The sequence below is a fragment of the Eubalaena glacialis genome, chromosome 2 (assembly GCF_028564815.1).
Source record: "Eubalaena glacialis isolate mEubGla1 chromosome 2, mEubGla1.1.hap2.+ XY, whole genome shotgun sequence".
Taxonomy (NCBI): domain Eukaryota; kingdom Metazoa; phylum Chordata; class Mammalia; order Artiodactyla; family Balaenidae; genus Eubalaena; species Eubalaena glacialis.
This window is the reverse complement of record NC_083717.1, coordinates 9,511,836-9,517,517: the sequence shown is the minus strand read 5'-3', so window position 1 is coordinate 9,517,517 and position 5,682 is coordinate 9,511,836. Positions and strand designations below refer to the sequence as shown.

Below are 5,682 nucleotides of genomic sequence, written 5' to 3'. Positions count from 1 at the left end.
AGGTTGACAAAATGAAGAAAGATCCAAAATCCAACAAACCATTTAGTTACAATGTTACTTTTTTTGGGAGCAGAATACATATAGTACTACAAAGTATATAACTCTAAACTTACTTCTATATGAAAAATAAACAATCTACTCTTAAGATTTCACTGATTCCACTAATTCAATTTTAAGGATACTAACAAAACTTTATAATAAAACACTTCCAACGTGACAACATACATAGGAAAGATATTAAAAAAAGGTTTTAATTCAAACCAAAACCTGCTATAAGTTTAAAAAAAAATCACTTAAAAATTAGTTGAAAAAAATACACTTAAACACTAGAGTACCGTTCTGAAGAAGAGCTTTTTATGACTTCAATGACACATTGTTTTTAAGCAGCAGCAGTCTTAAACACCTTTATATGCTTCAAAATACTGTTGACAATTTGTTTTTTAATAACTGCATTAGGTGCCACTAAAGGGACTCTTGTTCTTTGAGAGTCAGCTTCCTTGTTATTGTAGGAGATACTGCCAAGCAGGAGCATTAGAGTCGTGTAGGCAGTACTGAAATACTGTGCTACTGCAATACTGCTGGCGTCTGGAAGGGCCTCCTGATGCGTGGGGTGACAAGTTACACATCTGAAGAGTCACTCCAGTCAGTCTTGGTTACTAAGCTGCTTTTCAATGTGCTGGAGTCATCCTGAGGTCCTTCTCCCTTTGGCCCTTTCAGGTTAGTTGCACCCCAGGCACTTGGCAGTTACGTAGAATTTGACTCATTCTTCACAGGTGGAGGTTCCTTCCGTTCTCTTCCAATTCTTCTCCCCAAAGATTTCTCTTCCTCTAAGGATGATACGTCCCAGTCATCATCGTCCACATCTGCACACTTTAGATCTTCTTTTTGTTCTTTTTTGATGAATGCCTCAGCAACATTAAGCCCACCAACTAGCTTATTCACATTTCTGTGATTTGAAACTGTCTTTTCAACTTTTCCAGTTAATGTTTTAATGGAGGTTCCTGTGGGCTTGGGAGAAATATCAGAGTCCTCAAGTTCACTTCCCTCAGTCCAGTCAGTGTCACTTTTGACGGCGCTCCTTCCAAATCTACTCTTGTTGCTTTTAGATGACAGCACAGGAAGTAAGTCTGGCGAGGCACAGGCCTGGAGGAGGTCCTCATCATCCAGCTCTTCCTCTGAACTGAAGGGAGGGGTTGCAATAGTTGAAGACTTTCTGGGAAAATGATCTTCTGTGATATTTTTCTTAACTTTTGGAACAGATGTCCTATCAGTAAAAACAGGTCTTTGACTAACCAGCTGTCTGCTTTTGGGAGGAAGATGTATTGCTTTGGGTATTTCTCCAGTTTAAAGGGTGTCCACTTGAGAAGCAGTGTCCCTGTCTGTGGACAGTAGTGTTCTCTCCTCAATTTTACAGGTGACCTGACGTTCAAGGAATTCACGAAGTTGCTGAATGTTAGTCACTTGTCATTCCCGCTCATGTCTTGCTGATACTATGGTTCTTAGCACTCTATTCAAGTGGTCACTTGGAATACCACGTATATCTGCATTAATCCCCAAGATTTCCAGTTACTCCACCAAACTCTCCTCCAAGACTGTTCTTATTTCCTTAGCGAGGGAAGGGTTATTCTTCAAAGTTTTCCTTAAATGTATCTTGTTGTTATTTTAATTTCTGTTCATTTTCCTTTCCTTTTTCTTCCTCTGAAAGTTCTTCTGTTGGTTCCAGTATGTGCAATGAGAATGCCTGTTCATGTGCCATTGTTAGACTTGACTTAGCGTCCAAAGTCTGTGGTGCTGGGGTATTCATAGGTCCAGTTGGGGTAGTTGGCTTAGATTCAAAAGTTTGCCAGGTGAAAGGATTCCCTCTGGCCTCACTGACACTGTTTAATGGTTTCCTGGTAAACTCTTTAACCTGTTGTCTCTGAGTGATGATCAGCTGTTTCTGCTCCTGGAGCCTCTGCCCTAGCTCTTCTATCCTTTTCTTGTAGAATACATTACTTGCATTTAGATCATCTATCATTAGGCTTCGAAGTTTCTCTGTGTGTGACAGGAGCCAGCTCTTCTCTTTCTTGTGTTCTTGATGAAGAGCCTGAACTCAAGCTGTCCACTTGCTTTCCTGACTATCAAGAAGTTGCATCACATTTTGGAAATCCTGGGGATGCTGAGGACATTCTTCTTTAAACTCATGTGCATCTTTTAATGTGCCTGTGCCTGACTTGATTTGCATATTGGCCTTCTGGACTTCTGACAATTGATATTCTAATGCTGAATTCTTAGAAGTTAGTTCTTTAAACTCCTTCATAAACATTTCCTTGACTTTTTCCATTTCATCAACTAGTTTCTCCTTTTCTTCTTTCCATATATCGAATAACTTCAGAAATTCTTCCTCTTTTGTTTTCTGCATTTCATATTCCTTAGAGAATCTGACTGCATGGGCATGCTATGCAGCCTCTAGCTGAGACTTGGTGAGCTCCTTCAACATGTCGGTCTCATTCTGGAGCTTGTCAGTCTGTACTCTTGTCTTATACTCTGCAAGATGAGAATCTGCAGGGTGGCAGCACTGAATATGACTTTGTAGAAAACCTTGGTTCATAAAGACCTTGTCACAAAAACGGCACTGGTAATAGCTGGCTTTGGCCTCAATCATCAGCTGCTGGGTGGAAATCAACTTTTTCCTGCGTTTACACTCTTCCTTGAGTAACTTGATCTCACTGGCCCGCTTGGTGAGGAGTTTCTTGCTCTGCTCGCACTAGGCCAGGCCCAGGTGCAGCCACTCCTCCAGGTTGTGCAGCTGCGAGGTGAGGAACTCCTGCGAGTGTGAGTCGAGTATAAGTCTCTTATACTTTTTATAAGAGACTCACTTAAGAACATATATAGATTGAAAGTTAAATGATGGATAATAACATGTAAACTATAAGAAAATTAATGTGACATAAAGGAAAATTAAAATTAAAACCACAGTGAGACATGACTATCCATTAGAATGGTTAAAATTAAAAAGATGGACAAAACTATGTGTTGTCAAGAATATGGAGCAACCAAACTCTCATATACTGGTTGTGGGAATGCAGACTGCTACACGCTCATTCAAAAACTGGTTGACAGATATTATAACTAAACATATTGAAGAAAAACTCGTGCATATGCTGTAAGTAAATAAATAAAAAGTACCTGTACTAAATGGTACATAGCAGCAATGAGGTATCACCTCACACCAGTCAGAATGGCTATCATCAAAAAGTCTACAAATAATAAATGCAGGGCAGCGTGTGGAGAAAAGAGAACCCTCCTACACTGCTGGTGGGAATGTAAATTGGTGCAGCCACTATGGAAAACAGTATGGTGGTTCCTTGAAAAACTGAAAATAGAGCTACCATGTGATCCAGCAATATCACTCCTTGGTATATATCCAGAAACTATGAAAACTCTAGTTTCGAAAGATACATGGACCCCAGTGTTCATAGCAGCATTGTTTACAATAATGAAGACATGGAAGCAACCCAAGTGCATTCCAACAGACAATGGTCTTAAGAAGATTGTGTGTGTATATACACACAATGGAACATTACTCATCCATAAAAAAGAATGAAATATTGCCATTTTCAGCAACATGGATGGACCTAGAGAATATTATGCTGAGTGAAATAAGTCTTACAGAGAAAAACAAATACTGTTTGACATCACTTATATATGGAATCTAAAATATAATACAAATGAACCTATATACAAAACAAACAGACTCACAGACATAGAAAACAAACTTATGATTGCCAAAGGGGAAAGGAATGAGGGGGGAGGGACAAATTAGAAGTATGGGATTAACAGATACAAACTACTATGCATAAAATAGATAAGCAATAAGGATTTACTCTATAGCACAGGGAATTACACCCAATATCTTGTACTAACCTATAATGGAATATAATCTGCAAAAAATGAAAAACAAAACTGAATCATTATGCTGTACACCTGAAACTAAAGCAATATTGTAAATCAACCATACGTCAATAAAAAAAATTTTTATTTCTAAGTTCACCATACAATCTTTATTTCTTCTCTTCCAATATTTCCTACATTTTTCTGTAATTAACTTTTCTGAAGCATAAATATCTGATTATATCTCTTGTCTACTCAGAAATCTCTAGAATCTCTTCATGGCCTAGAAAGAAAATTATGATGCTTGGCACGTTGTAGATACCAATTACCAGTCCACATGCACATGCTTCTCCTTCACCCCCAGTCTTCTCTTCCATGTTCACACCAGTTCTCAGTGTCACAGTCAAATGGAATTCATTGTTTCATGAGCATAGCCATACTTTTTAACTTGCATTTATTTAAACCATCTGACCACATGGGATTCCTATCCCTACCTGAAACTTAGCTCAGAAAGTTCAGTGCTATGCCTTCCATAAACATGTCTTCAAACACTTTTGAAATTAATTAGCATCTCCCGTGATCTCACAGCCTTTGCTGTATATGTAGTAATCTAGCACTCACCTTGTGTGGCGTGATCTCGTGTTCACCTTGCTCTGCTTTTTCTTTTTTTTGGGGGGGGGGGGAGGTTAGTTAATGACTTCTCTCTCTCCTATTATAAAACAATATATATATTTTTTAACATCTTGATTGGAGTATAATTGCTTTACAATGGTGTGTTAGTTTCTTCTAACAACAAAGTGAATCAGCTGTACATATACATGTATCCCCATATCTCATCCCTCTTGCGTCTCCTTCCCTCCCACCCTCCCTATCCCACCCCTCTAGGTGGTCACAAAGCACTGAGCAGATCTCCCTGTGCTATGCGGCTGCTTCCCACTAGCTATCGGTTTTACGTTTCGTACTGTATATATGTCCGTGCCACTCTCTCACTTTGTCCCAGCTTACCCTTCCCCTCCCCATGTCCTCAGTCCATTCTCTAGTAGGTCTGCGTCTTTATTCCCATCCTGCCTCTAGGTTCTTCATGACCTTTTTTTTTTTTTTTTAGATTCCATATATATGTGTTAGCATACGGTATTTGTTTTTCTCTTTCTGACTTACTTCACTCATAGGACAGACTCTAGGTCCATCCACCTCACTACAAATAACTCAATTTCATTTCTTTTTGAGGCTGAGTAATATTCCATTGTATATATGTGCCAAATCTTTATCCATTCATCTGTCGATGGACACTTAGGTTGCTTGCATGTACTGGCTATTGTAAATAGAGTTGCAATGAACATTGTGGTACATGACTTTTTTTTTTTTTTTTAAATGCTAAGTTATTTATTTATTTTTGGCTGTGTTGAGTCTTCGTTTCTGTGCGAGGGCTTTCTCCAGTTGTGGTGAGCAGGGGCCACTCTTCATCGCGGTGCGCGGGCCTCTCCTGTTGCGGAGCACAGGCTCCAGATGCGCAGGCTCAGTAGTTGTGGCTCACGGGCTTAGTTGCTCCGTGGCATGTGGGATCTTCCCAGACCAGGGCTCGAACCCGTGTCCCCTGCATTGGCAGGCAGATTCTTAACCACTGCGCCACCAGGGAAGCCCCATGACTGTTTTTGAATTATTGTTTTCTCATGGTGTATACCCAGTAGTGGGATTGCTGGGTCGTATGGTAGTTCTATTTTTAGTTTTTTAAGGCACCTCCATACTGTTCTCCATAGTGGCTGTATCAATTTACATTCCCACCAACAGTGCAAGAGGGTTCCCTTTTCT

The 5,682-nt window shown here is 39.7% G+C and overlaps 1 pseudogene; it reads right to left on the bottom strand.

Annotated features, from left to right (window-relative positions):
- Positions 1–657: 657 nt before the first annotated feature.
- On the bottom strand, positions 658–4,250 carry LOC133084564 (cilium assembly protein DZIP1-like; annotated as a pseudogene).
- Positions 4,251–5,682: the final 1,432 nt, after the last annotated feature.